General features: G+C 36.2%; 1 protein-coding gene across 1 annotated transcript in view; it reads right to left on the reverse strand.

The window, feature by feature from the left end:
- LOC311280675 (leucine-rich repeat and fibronectin type-III domain-containing protein 2) overlaps positions 1–14,724 on the reverse strand; it is a 125,289-nt gene that overhangs the window by 34,916 nt on the left and 75,649 nt on the right. Inside the window, exon 3 of the mRNA XM_084393001.1 lies at positions 3,228–3,332. The gene's annotated coding sequence lies outside the window, so the exon portion shown is untranslated. The remainder of the gene's footprint in view (positions 1–3,227; positions 3,333–14,724) is intronic.

Genomic DNA, 14,724 nt, shown 5'->3' on the forward strand with positions numbered 1-14,724 from the left:
AGAGCTAACATTACAACAACATATCTCGGTTCTGTGAAACAACAAAACCAATGGCGCAGAAACAACGCAACCTCACATCCGTTTTCAGCTCTTCCCGCTGGAAAGCTTTATAATATTAATGCGGTTCCTAAGGCTCTTTCCTGATCATAACCCTTATTTTTCCAGTGATATTCCTCTGAGCTTTTCTCTTTTGTAATGTCTCTCAGCCATCTCTCTTTCTACAGTCTTTCTTCAAATCTCACTCTCTCTCCTCCTCCATCATGAGAGGACACGCCCCCTACTTCTGATTGGCTACAAGTGTGTTGTGCTGCTCAGTCCGATCCACTTTCAACAGCGTTTCTCAGAAATTGCTTACTGCACCTTTAAAGGAAAGTGCAATTTGTGGCTTTCAGTTCATTTTTGTTAACTTTGAAGCGATATGATCTTATACTGGACCAAACAAACTTTTAGCATACAGTATATAAAGTTCTAACAAATAGATTTCTCAAAATATTATATATAGACATCCTTAAAGAAAACTGTCCCAGTTTTTTCTATGTTCTTCAAAACTCAAAATCAAGATATTACAGTATGTTCTCTGCATATAAACTGAATGTAACTGATCTGTTCTGATACTTTTTGTGCCTACACAAGCTAATTTGCCACAGAGAAGCAGAATAATGTATTCTTGGAAAAATAAACATTAAAAGGTTAGCTGTAAAAGCCTACTGATGATTTGTAGGTATGCTGATGCTTAAAAAAAGATATAGAAAAACAACAAAAAAAAAACATTTTTTTTTTTATTTCCCCTGATGGTGCATATGTGAAGTTAGATCTGTCATAGCATAATACTTTTTTAATTTGATATGTATACATATATATATATATATATGGTAAAAATATATATGACATTGAATATCCCATTGTGAAAGAACTGAAATATGAACATTAATAACATCTCTGATTATGTAATAAAAATCCCCTGAACTGAAAGAACAGAGTGAAACATCCACTGCTGTTATTTCAGTCGCAATGAATATTCAGCAGACCTTTTTCTGACAGTTGACGGGCACAGAAAATTGAAGAAGCCATTGTGTCACATTTTCTCATGCTATGTGCACTTCAATAATGTGTCATGTCACATTATTACCAAAAAAACTACCATGACAGAGCACACGAACTGATGGAGAATACAAAAGTATCCTTCCCTGCTTGCTTTTGGTCCTGCTCTACAATAAATAGCAGGGAGACCAGTTGTGGCATTTTTACTTTTTCTTGTATAACTCAAAAACTACATCTACTACTCCTTTTGGTATAAGAACCATTTATATGCTCCAAAAGTGACTGTAACATTATTAGGCTTAAAAACAGATTAGGATATAATTGTAAATTGAATAGAAGACCTATTGTGATAATAACCCCTGCAATATGGGCATATTTTGGAGCAAAAAAAAAAAAATCCAGTTGGCAGTATCCAAAACCCTTGTCCTTGTGGAGAAATGTTTTGGTACCCACGAGGAAAACAGTTTATAAATCATACTAAGTGATGTTTTGTTTTTTGAAAATGTAAACATCCTGTACGTTTCATGTGAGGGTTGTGATTAGGGGTAGGGGTAGGGTTAGGTGATTGAATATACAGTCTATACAGTATAAAAATCATTATGTCTATGGAAAGTCCCCATAAAACATGGAAACCCAACATGGTAACTGTTACTGGTAACAATGTAAGTGAACATCTGTCATTCATGTTATCTTTTACCCAACAACTTTGAGACAATTTGACATCAGTTTGAATTCAAAGATATGGACATGTTGGAAATCGTAGTAAAGTGAAACGATCACACTTTGTTTTCACAGACAGAGAGAAGACTTTACTGAGCATGTGCTGTGAAACTCATTTGTACTTGAACTTATTTGAAATTGAATACATGTAGTTTGCTACATTTGCCCCTGTTATAATTTCCCTCAGTCTCCCATACATTTTTTATTACAACAATCTGGTTAAAAAAATGGCTTAACATCTGTGCATACTGCTTTTGAAAAAATGAATGCAGGGAGACAAAGCTACATGCAGACAGATAGTAGTCTCTCTGACCATGTCTATTGCTCTTGATGGTAAACTCATCTGACATTGCTCCCAGTGACTTTTATCTGCGGTTCGTTTTCTTTTATCTTTAGTAAGTCGAAGGGACCGATGCTAAATTGCCATATGGATTGATATTTTATTGCATATTGCATTACATCTCTGGGTGAATATGAGAAATAAATTAGATTTACTGTCACAAATATTTCTATGTGGAAAATTGTGTGGATCATCAAAATATCATCATACTCATCCTCTTAAGTAAAAGATTCCTGTAAAATCATAGATATCTTGTGATGTGAGAAGAAGGATATACGTCCCTGACATTATTTGTAGTAGAAATGTATTAAGATGCAGATGAAAAAAAATGTGTGAAACAATGTTACTATATATTCTAAACTGCCTTTTTAAATGGAGTTTGAGGCAATTTTATTCCCCAGGCACATGTATACTATAGGTATAAACTAATATTATTTCCAAAATATTATTGCTGCTTTTGAACAGTTACACGTTGTAGATACAGTATATGATAACAACATATTTCTACAACTACAGCTTAGGGAGAGCAATTCCTCACATGGACCATTACATATTCCATTTAATATTTCATTATAGATACATATTCCATTCACATACCATGTCTATAAGGTGAATAAATGTCCAGTCCCAAAAAAAGAAATAATTTTTTTGGTTAATTTTGGTTCATACAAAATCATTTTTGGCTGATTTTGGTTAATTTTTTGGTTCATACAAAAAAAAAAAAAGTATGGTTGTAATATGCTCTCTGGTGTCAATCACAGATGTAACAATCCTAAATGCTTCATTGTCCTTAAAAAAAAAAAAAGAAACCCCAACTTGACCACTAATTCAAGTTACAGTCAACTAATTTTAGGGACCAACCAGAAGCCAAGAGCCCTTCTCAAGGGGACAATGACAATAACATGATCTTTAAAATAATCCAACTCATCTTCAAGGTCTCTCTCCTAAACAAACAAACAAACAAACAACCTATTGAGCGATGTATAAGCTTAAACCGATAACATCTCTCCACCTTTCTTCATCACTTTCATAAAACAAAAAGCACAGGTAAAGCAGGTGTAGATTGGCTGAATCTAAGGGTGTGAATGCATCCACACTTCCACATCAACAAGTACTTCATTCTTACCTATATTGTGTTGTGTGCCATATGGTTCCTTCTCGCAGCCTTGATTTCACACACTCTCAGATGCTCTCAGCAGGCTCACACCTTATTCCACAAAAAGCTCTCAGTCTACAACAAAAAGGCAGAAAAAAAAAATCACAATTATTGTCGTTCAACAATGCAAACAGTACATGTTAAAAACATCGCCTAAATGTTCTTGCTTTCTACACAAATGCCAGGATGTTTGGATTTAACAAACAAGCTATCTTTAAAATGGTGATTTATTTTCCTTTGACATCCATTTTTGCTTCTACAACAGTGCGATACCATTTAAATCCCCAGGACGTCCAGATAAAAGTTTATTTATTAAATTACATTTTTACCGCAGGGGTTTGAACAGCAAATAAATGCAGCTTTGTGGTCACAATAAGATTTATGTTAGCTCAATATAAAGTATTGTGTAGCGTTCTCCACGATGTCAGATGGCCTGTCGATCAACACGCTTCTACTATAATGCGACATGACACGCTGAAGCGGAGGGAATGTGTTCGAAAGCTCACGGCCTCTTTTTATTACTATTCTTATTTATTTTTCTGTTCTTTTGTGTAGTTGTGTGGACACAGTGTAATGTGCCATAATTTCTGTACCTCACTGGAGAGAGTCTCTTCACTTGTCATGGCTGGACACACAAAAACACACTCATTTCCAAGTAATGTTTATTTGAAAGAGGGAGGATGTCATTTCAGATGATGAGACCAATAATAAGAGGAGCTCCAGTAATATCCTGTTTCTATGTATGAATTCTTATCTTTATACCTCTCCTGTAATAATAATGCCCAGCCTCTCTTTCTCTCTCTCTCTCTCTCTCTCTCTCTCTCTCTAGAACGTAATTTCTAGGGCAAGTATCCTCATGTTACTACTTAATAATAACGCATTTTCTAGGAAATACTGTCTACTTTTTTTCAATATAAGGGTGAATCAGGACTATATATATGAAGAGTTCAGATGCAAAAGCCTCTAAGTGCCATCTGAAATTTTCTTCTAAAATTAGCATTTTTATCAAGCTCGTATATTTAGGTTCAGTTATTTCACTTTCATGACAATTATTAGGTAATTTTCATTTCCATTAAAGTGAAAAATCTGAACATAAACATACAAGCTTGATAAAAATGATCATTCTAGAAGAAAATGATGGCACTTAGAGGCTTTTGCATCTGAACTCTTCATATACCGTATATATATGGTATGTTCTTTTTAATAAATAATCTTTTTACTTTGTGAATGTTTTTGGTAACACTTTATTTTACAATGTCCTCGTTACATGTTACATGTACTTACCATAGTAACAGTAAGTTATGCATAATTACATGCAACAACCAAATCCTAATCCTACCATAACCCTATAGTAAGTACATGTAGTTGCTTAATATTACTCAGTACTTAAATATATAATTACACTGTAACAATGACTCCTTAAAATAAAGTGTAACCATGTTTTTTTTTTTTTTTTTTTTCCTTTGGGAAAATAAATATTTACAGTCTCATCGTTTTGTTTAGGGAGTCTACTGGAATACATTTACATTATTTATTTAAATCTTATAATTTACATTGTTGCAGCACCTGTTTTCATCCTCTGATTTAGTATCAGTGTCTTTAAAACCTTCTGAAAGCGTAGTCTACTCTCATTGCTCCGACCAGCCCCATTCTGTTGTGATTGGTCTACCACTCCGAACATGTGTCGGAAATGTAACGACACTGTAATTACACTATGGTGTTACTGTATCAGTTTAAGCCCAAGTTCGATATTGACAGTCAAGAACAACAAGCTGATCGACCCAAACCACCTCTCTTACATTTCAGATGTTAAGTTATATGTAATTTCTCTGCATCACTGTAAAAACTGCATGTCCGTTAATACACTGAACTGCATCGGACTGCACAGTTTAGAAAGCAGTCGTAATAAAAATAGTGAGAATACAACAAAAAGCTGTGGCTGAACTGCTGAGGAGAGCTAAAAATGCATTTAACCGCTGATTCTTCAAATCTTCTGCCTTTGGAAGTCCATGTAACTCCAGGGCCTTATAATAACCTCCGTTTGAGGGCTGAATACAATAGAAATGTAAGCAATTATTCACTGAAAATCTTCCAAGGACATCCACCCATTTCTTCTTGGCACGTTCGTGAGAGAAACAGTGATGTCTGGTTTATGAACAGATCGTTTTATTGAGTCAGATCCATGGGCGTCGGAACCATTGTATATGGGTGTGACAAGACCCACCCACTTTTTAAAGAGCAATGATATTGGACCCTCTTACTTTTACCGTCTCTGATTCAGCGCATTTGTCTGTTCGCTTTTCAGAGCGCCGTCAGTCAAATCCATTCCACTTGAGGAATTCCCTAATAAATTAAACTCCATTTCCGCTGAATCGCTACATTATATTTCCTAACGAGCCGCAACTGACGAAAGTAACCGCCCGTTGCACCCTTCCAGTCAAATATTGCGTTGCAAACATCAATAACAGCTTTAAGTTGTCATTGCGGGATAATCCACGGATAGCTGTGCATTTAATGCACGACGTGGAGGCAAAGAACCGCCCGACGTGAGGTGGAGTTTAGGCTACTTGTTTAATTAAAAGGCACCAGAATACATGAAATGGTACTTATTCCAGTAACATTTTTCTGAGGGAGGACCCACCCACTTTATTTTTTTCTTCCGACGCCCATGGTCAGATCTTTTCAATGACTTGATTGACCCAGTTCATAAAACTAGTCTGAATTAAACAAATAAAATTTCATGAACTGAACTGATAAGATTCTTGAGACTCAATATCCCACTTGCAGTGTTATCAACCAACAGGAGTGAATTATAGATCATCAGTGAATAATGTATTCAATTTTGGTCTGTTCCTCGCACAATCATAGCTTCAGAAGACTTGGAACATATCATGTGTCACATGAACAATATTTATGAAAACATTATTGCAAATTCTTTTTGTCAGTCCTCATTTATTATCTGGAAAAGAGTGGTCATCATTTTGTGTATTCATGCACTGTGTTCCAAAGAAGAAAGTCGTGCAAAAACAACATGAGGGTGAGTAAATAATGACAAAAATTTCATTCTATCCGAACATTTGTTTGTGATCCCTCTTTATCAAATAATTCCAGTGAGGATGCCGATAAGAGCAAAACATGACAATTTGGAAAACAATTTCCACACTCCTCCATTTGCATTTCTTTTTGCTCTGAGGCATCAACAATTTCCATATGCTCAGAGTCGGATTAGCAGCACGCTTGCTCAAGTCTAGCTAGTGTTCTTTTTTTTATTTCCTTCACACCAGTTTACCGCATCACATGTGAAGCGTATTCCCTATTCGGCTTCAAGTCAGTGCAGCCATGCAGATGACATCAGATGGGTTGGGTATTGACAGCTCTTTAAATAGAACTGTGTGTGTGTGTGTGTTGTGTGTGTGTGTGTGTGTGTGTGTGTGTGTGTGTGTGTGTGTGTGTGTGTGTGTGTGTGTGTGTGTGTGTGTGTGTGTGTGTGTGTGTGTGTGTGTGTGTGTGTGTGTTTGCATAATATGATGCAATCTTCTTTTGTGGAAAAAAAAAAAAAAAATCAGCCACCGTGCATTCTGGGAAACGTATGTTTAAATCTCACTATGATCCTAAACTCAAGCTCAGTGATATGTGAACTGACATAAAATGGTTGACCTGCACTTAAATGCATTTATGAAACACCAAAACAAAAAAATCAAACAATTGTTTTCTTTTGTAGTCATTTTTAAAGTATTTTGAATACCCACAATTAAATGAAACAGTACAAATTGCTTGTGATATCTAAAAGCATCAGCATCTAATGGAGGGATTTGACCTTTTTAAAGAGACTTTAGAGATAAATGAGGAAAAATGCTGTAAAGCGCTCAGTGACAAACTCTGACATTTGCATTCAGAATAAACAAACACCCCTGTTTGGCTAAAAGAGGCTCTTGAGATGAACACTCAGTTGCTGAGCCTCAAGAGAACAACTGTTGAAATATCATCAATTAACATTAGATTAAACTTAAAAAAAGAAAAAGGAAAACACCCTAGGCCGTTCCTGTTCCATATCATTACACACCGCCTGTTTTGCATGCATCTTTGTGTTTTTTACAGTCACAGTGAGAACATTCTGAGATGCATCTTCTTTTGATGGATGACTGGCTCCATTCCAGTGATACCAATTTTAGCTAATCTGAGAAGATGGAAAAAATCTACATTTAAATATTTGGAGGGTATTTTATTTTATGTATTTATATTTTGTATTTATATTTATATATTATATTAAAAAATGTTTTTATTTTTTTTATTTTAGTAAACTGAATTGATCATGCTTATCCAATTGATTTGACCAGTGTATTTGAATTGATGAAATCATAATTGAAAAAAAAAAGTTCTCTCAATATCTCAAAAAGCTCATGCAAAAAAGAAACAAAAATATAACGAGTTGAGATATTTTACGGTGTGTCTGCCAACATGTTGATATCACATGGCCATATCATGCAATTTATTACCAAGTTACTACTAATAATAATCACAATGTTTAATTTACAGAGCTTTCAGCTCATTGTGCTTTACAAAGCATAAACATAAAAGTGCATCTAAACAGAACAAACCAAGTTGTAACAACAAATATAATATACTATACGGTAAGACAGGGTAAGGTGACTATCCCACCACCTTAAGTTTTTTTTTTTTGTCTCTTGACCATAGATGGCACAAAATCCATTCTGATAAATTGATGATGACGTCTGTTGTCTTCCATTTTGCCAAAACTTCAACACCCATAATGCACTGGGCATGTTGCCTTCCAAGGCCACTCCCATCAGTCTGCTCCTATTGGATAGGCTTAGTAGGAAATACTTAACTATGAAATACTTAAACGCTGTCGCATACGGGTAAGAAAGAGTAGACAAAGTATGATACAATTTTCAGTGATAAACCTACTCTTACAATAACTGTTTTGTTAATAACCCTCTGTTTATCCGACTGTCCGTGGTCAGGGATACAAAAATGCGGATGTATAATTTAAAAGATACAATGAGGCCCTTAGGGTAAGTTACCCCAACCCAGAATTGTTGTGTGTGGGCTTGTTTGAATCAAGACAACCCGTTCTAAATAAAGATGTGTGACTTAATATGATTTACTGATGTTTTGCGTAGGAACAAACCATAACGTGGTGCAAAAGCCTCATCTGTATACTGTTTACATGTGCGTTGGTGGCGACTTGTTATGGTTTTACATCATTATATTGCAATCGGTTCGTGAAATCAGCCAAGTTTTGTGACTACCGATCGATAAATAGAATGTGATTATCGGCCGATTGATCAGAGCATCCCTAAAAACAATGTTGATTCAAGATTCGAAATAAATAGTTTCAAAGATTCAAAACAAGCAGTTTCTTGAAAAAAAAAAAAAAAGAACAAAGAAATGACTAAAAAGGCACCCAATGAGCAAGAATACTGAGAATGGCGCATCTGAAAGAACAGTCTGTTCCACATGATCTGTAGACAGCCTCAATTTGCCTGCGTCAATACAGGGCTTTATGAGGGTCAGAGGTTTCAGAGCAGGCTCCGCACACAAATCCAAACACAAAATGGGAGTTGCTCAGCCACCTGACAAAAAACAAGCCCACTCTTATTATAGAAGTAACCTGGGCTAACCTTTGCGCCTCTCTTCAATAAGTTACACTGGCTGAGCTAAGAAACACAGATGTTATTTTCCTCAACTCTGGAGGCATACAAAAAGTTTAATAGCATGAACCTATTGGCTCTATGCATGATCGCTTCCACGTTTTGTCTCAGCCACCCAGTAACATCCGGTGCTGCGTCGGAAGCCGTTTATGCATTCGGTGGAGATAATGGTAAATTACACTTGCTGTTTACAAGAACTTCCAGCGGTTAACGTGAATGATGTTAACAATATTATGAGGCAGTTAGCTGACACACCTAAGAGTAAGAAATTTAAATTATATATTTCGAGCTACATCGACAACTTTGAGGGTGAGTATTCTCTCAAATCATGCCAAATCCGACTAGCGAATCGGTTTCTAAAATCGTTGTCTCCGTTTCTGAGAAAATTTATTTTATGAAAGTTTTGCCACTAGTACACTTCGCTATTGAACCGGCTATGCGGAAGTAAAGACGGTGGCTGAGATTCTACCGGAAATACATCAGCAGCGTTCGTGCATAGAGCAAATAATGAAGTTATTATGTGGCAAAGAAAAGTAATCATGAAAATCCTTCTCACTGGAAAAAAAAAGTGTCTTTTTTTTTCTTTTTGCATGCCAAAAAAAAAGTGACAATAAGCTTTGCCAGCTCATTGGTCCAATAGGAGTTGATTTGATTTCAGAAGGACACAATACAATCCTCCATTAGATCTATGGTCAGAAAACATCTATAGCTTTCAATACGGCCAACAGATGTGTTTAATGTGAAACCAACAGCTCACTGGCCCTTTGATTAACCTTACATCACCATTGATCAGCTGCAAAATATATTAAAGACAAAAAGTACAATATGCCTGCAGAGGTGTCATGCTCATTCAAACTTGTTAGCATGTGTCCCTTTAGATTTTTAAATGCAAAAAAAATCTAAAGGGACACATGCTAATCAAGAAGTTTAAGTCTGTTTGTGTGACATATTTATATCTTTATATATTTTTAAATATTAATATAATATTTCTTTATTATAATTATTAAGTAAATATTAAGTAAAATAAATATTAATTTAATTTTCAGCAATTATGCATGTGTTTTTACTTTAAATTAGTTTGAAATGTAGGCCACTCTAATATATATATGCATGTTAATGTGTTTAAATAAAATATGCTTGTTATAAAAGACAATAAAAACAACTTAGTGCATAAAAACCACTCCTTTCCAGATTTTGACTATGTCGGCATCGGCCATCAATAAACTCAATATCAGTCAACCACTACATGTAAAGGTAAAGGTAAGGTTAAAGCACATGTACTATTGTGACCCAGATAATGTGAATTTGATATAACTGTAGCTTTGATACTATGAAGTCAGACAGTAAATAAAAATTGCTCTTGTCATGCCATCAAAAGAGATGCCTTTGAACAGAATCAATATCATGAAGTGACTATTACATTTTATGAACTTTCATTTGGCTTATGACCTTGTGTTTGGTCTCAAGAATACTGATGTAAAGCTAGTTCCACAGTGTTGCAGCTTATATAGGGGAACATCCTCAGGGAAAGGGATACTGAACGTGTAGAGACACGCTATCTCCCATGGACATTCATTTATAATATTATTTTAAACCCCAGTGATTGTTTTTTTTTTTTTTTTATCAATGCTGTGATGCATAGATACAGCTAACATTGATAATAGCCCTCAGAAATAGATCATATATTATTTTTCTTTACAGACTGTAATCAAACTGCAAAGTTGACTTCTCAACGCAAGAACTCAGTGCAAGGCCTAACGTAAGACATAGCCTTAGTTCAGGAGGCTGTTTTTACGACTACCTTACACTCTTGGTTCTCCTGTAGAGAGGTGTAATCACATTTTCCACTAGGTTTGGGACAAGTGCCCCTCAGATAAGAGCTTATCATATTCCTCCATGTTGTTATTATGTGCCTCTTGCTTGAGGCCCATGGGCATGTCCACTTATCTAGGTTCTGCAATTTGAGGGGGACCGCTGGGTTCAATGCGCTGTCTCTTTTCTTGCTATGAGCAGCATGTCGGAAAGAGATGTTACTTGGGATCAGTAATGTTCACTGGGTAATAAAATAACCTAGACATATAATGTGCTTCCTATTGAAGGAAGGCCACAAAAGTAATAAAAATCAGGCTTGCACATTGCATTTTTTTATTTATTTCAATACCACATATTCTTTTCTAATGCCGGAGATCTTGCAGACTACCATGCTGGACTGCAAACATTCACTGTATTATGGGCATGTGTGTATTATCTCAAACAATGAATACTGGCAAGCCTAATGTCGTCAGTTCAATCAATGTTTAATGCATAATAAGGATTTGTTCTACAGTACCACATCCATCGGGTCTGAATATAATATGTACAGAATGTAATAAAGAGGCTTATTTTTTATTTGTACTGCAGTTCAATATTGGTGACTCCTACCTGAAATGCTGAATATAAATCTAAGAGGAAGGATAACACGGTTCTAGATAACAGCAAATCCTTATCATGACAAAATGAAGCCAAACTGAACTCTCATTTGACTTGAAACATGCCATCTTTCTTGGTTATTTGTATCGATTGGATTGTAGTAATACTTATGTTATAAGTGTATTGTGTGTTTTGTTTTTTTTCAATACACTGCAAGGATATTAAAGTAAACACTACTGCTTGCAAAGCTACAATAGAATACTCTGGCAAGCTTAAGTTTGAGGTTCTGTGTAAGCAAATGTTGCTTGTATCATTGCATCATCGACATGTATCTTGTTTTCTGTTGGTTGCCTTGCAAAAATTGTAATGTGATTAACATCCTTCATATGCATGACAAGGTAATGGATACAACCAGAATGTCAAGGTTTGGCTGGTTAGCATCATTAGCATTAGCTCCCACCGGTATTCAACTGCGTGAGTGAAACATCAGTGTGTCTAGACCAGAATGATGAAATCCGGGGCATCTCACAAAGGCAAGCTGTTATAAAGTCAGCAGTAACCCGTAATAAATTAAACCAAACTGCGGGTGAACAGAGAGTGTAAATCATAATCATACCCAGACCCAAGAAATGATCCTGAAAGTCGCCTTGTCCTTGATTTCCTTTGTTTAAACCACAAAAATATCCAGAGGCTCATTTTATTCAAGATACAATAAAGGGATTGATTTTTTTTTCCTGCATTAAAACTGGCATTGAATAACTTTTCAACGTTTCTGTTGGGAGATTTCAAAATGACGCTTGTGTTGCAGGATTGGGCCTGTTTTACACATCTTCTCGAAGTGGTGCAAATTCAGTTTGGCAGCCTTATTATGCGTTTTACACACTTGTTTAAAGTGCACCAATTATGCTATTTTAAAGGATCCTAATTTTGTTTGGGAGGTCGCCTAGAATAACACACACACACACCTAATAATATACATTGCACATCACCTCATTTCTCAAAGAGTCTTAAAACGGTTTATTCGAAGATTCAGTCTCTCTAAACCCCTCCTTTCCGTGAGAATACTTTGCTCTGATTGGCCAGACGGCTCAGTCTGTTGTGACTGGTCTACCTAATCTGAATTTCAGGTTTCCTCAGCGCTTGATACACATCGATACAAACAGGAATGATGGCGTTCTCCGTGGTTTAACAGCTATATTATACACTGCATCAAAGGACATTTTTGAAAAAGCATAATGGGGCACTTTAAATGTTGAGCCTTTTTTGTTTTTTTTTTGCTTTAAGAGCAAGGAGGAGAGAAACAAACTTTATGGACAATGGGCACTGGATTTGTCCATGAAAATCTTTAGGTTGTAACAGCTGAATATTTTACTACGTTGTCGTCGTACTACCCAACATTAGGGGGCGCTAATCTTCTTGTTTGTTATGTTTAAATACAGGCATGTACTAGAAGATAGATAGAGCTGTTTGGGAAGAGGAAAGCATGGATATTTCTCTGCAATTGAAAGGACTGCTTTACCTGCTTTTTATCTCACCGCTGTGTGTCCTCTATGTGTCCTTCCAATTCATGCTCCTAGCAGAGTTTGTATTTTTAACTCTTTTGTATATATTTTAGATAATTTGTGCGATTGGTATATTGAACATTTATGATTGAAGCTGGTTCCATCCCAAAATAATTTTAGATGTATAGCGAACTCTTACTCATAGAAGTGCGAGTTTGTTATAAGGTTTTTGCTTGAGGTCTTGGCAATGGGAAATCTTGTGTTAAAGAAAATGAAATTATATTTCATGTTTGTATGCTGAGATAAATCAACTGGTGTTGGGTTGTGAATTGAATGTGTGCCCCCTGGCAACCGACACAAAAACAACCGTTAAAGAAAAGCCAGTAAGGTGGGCTTTCACAGCATGCAACATTAAGTTGACATTTAAGAAGGGAGATTTTTTCGCAGCATAACCACACAATACCTTTCAATTTATTTCCACTTGCTACCCGTCCCCCTTTCCCTCCCCCAGTTCTGTGTAAACTATTTAAAGCCTGAAAAATGGCATGCAGTGTGAATAAGCTCAATCCAGCGTGTTGACGGGAAGATGTTTAGTGTGTTGTTGTTGTGTGTGTTTTTTTTCTAAGCTCCTGATATTCAGCACTTCAATGCATTTTCTCAGTCTTCTACCGAACCCCAACTTACCCACCCTTCAGACTGGGATGCATTACACATGGATTTTAAACCCCATTACTTCACCCCTTTTTCCTGTGGAGGTTTGAGAAAAGCTCCTCTCCAAGACTTTTTAAGTAGCTCATCTCATCACTCTAAGCATATTTGTAATACATCGTATAATCTCGCTTAACTTTCTGATAGCTCGTCTCGGCGGATTACGAGCAGCCAGCTGCCACTTCTTCTTGCCTGATGTAGTCTACCAATTACATGTAACTTTGATTTTCTTAGGACTCCACGGTCTAAAGGCTAAGCGCACTGCAAAATTGTGGTTGGTTTCTTGTTCCTAGAGTTTCCTTTGAGCAAGTCACGTGAATGATGGTTTCATGAAGCATATGCAGAACGGCTGTTAAGATGCTTTCACGCCAAGCTTGTGATGGTTGCACTTCTTGTGCTCTTACAGGGTGTTAACCCTCTAAAGTACTGAGTAATATAAGGTAACTACATGGGTTAAGATTAGGTTTAGATTTAGGCTCAGGGTTAGTACCAAGTTGTAGAACTGAAAATAATCCAAGCTATTTGAAATGAACAAAGACATTTGCTTTACTGCTTTCCATCCCCTCTTTCTACCACAAGGACCATTTGGAGTTCCCAAAGACACAGGGGGGCTCATAGTGATCAAGGCCTGTAGGCCAAATGTTTTGGGGGTCGATGAATTGTCACACTTTTAGTACGGGAAATTGTAATTATCTGATTGGTCAGTTTGAATGTATCACATTTGGGTTTTAGTCACATGGTCAAGGAAAGGATAAAAGAAGATTGAAACTGTTGCTCTGTCTCTTTTATGCTCTGGCTCTCTTATTCTCTGGGTCCCTTTCTTGGGGCTCTCTCTCTTTACCTCCTCTTTCCTCTTACTCTCTACACACTCTCTCTCTCTCTGGTAACATTTTACATATATGCTGGGTAAGATTAATGCTATAAGTTATCATCATCTCATACATCTATTTTGTAACTATTTTAAGTGTAACCTTAACCATATTTTGTCATTAAACCTTTTCGATCACAAATAATGTGCTATCTAGTTTTGATTTGGTATTGACTTTGAAGTGCTACATATTGCAATACAATATTGTCACTCTCTATAGCAACGCTCTCCCACATATTAAGCTTTTGTAACTGTGCTTATTTCTGTCGTTGGTATAAGTAGCAGTGGGAAATCCACCCTTACAA

The sequence above is a fragment of the Rutilus rutilus genome (assembly GCF_951802725.1).
Source record: "Rutilus rutilus genome assembly, chromosome: 21".
NCBI lineage: Eukaryota > Metazoa > Chordata > Actinopteri > Cypriniformes > Leuciscidae > Rutilus > Rutilus rutilus.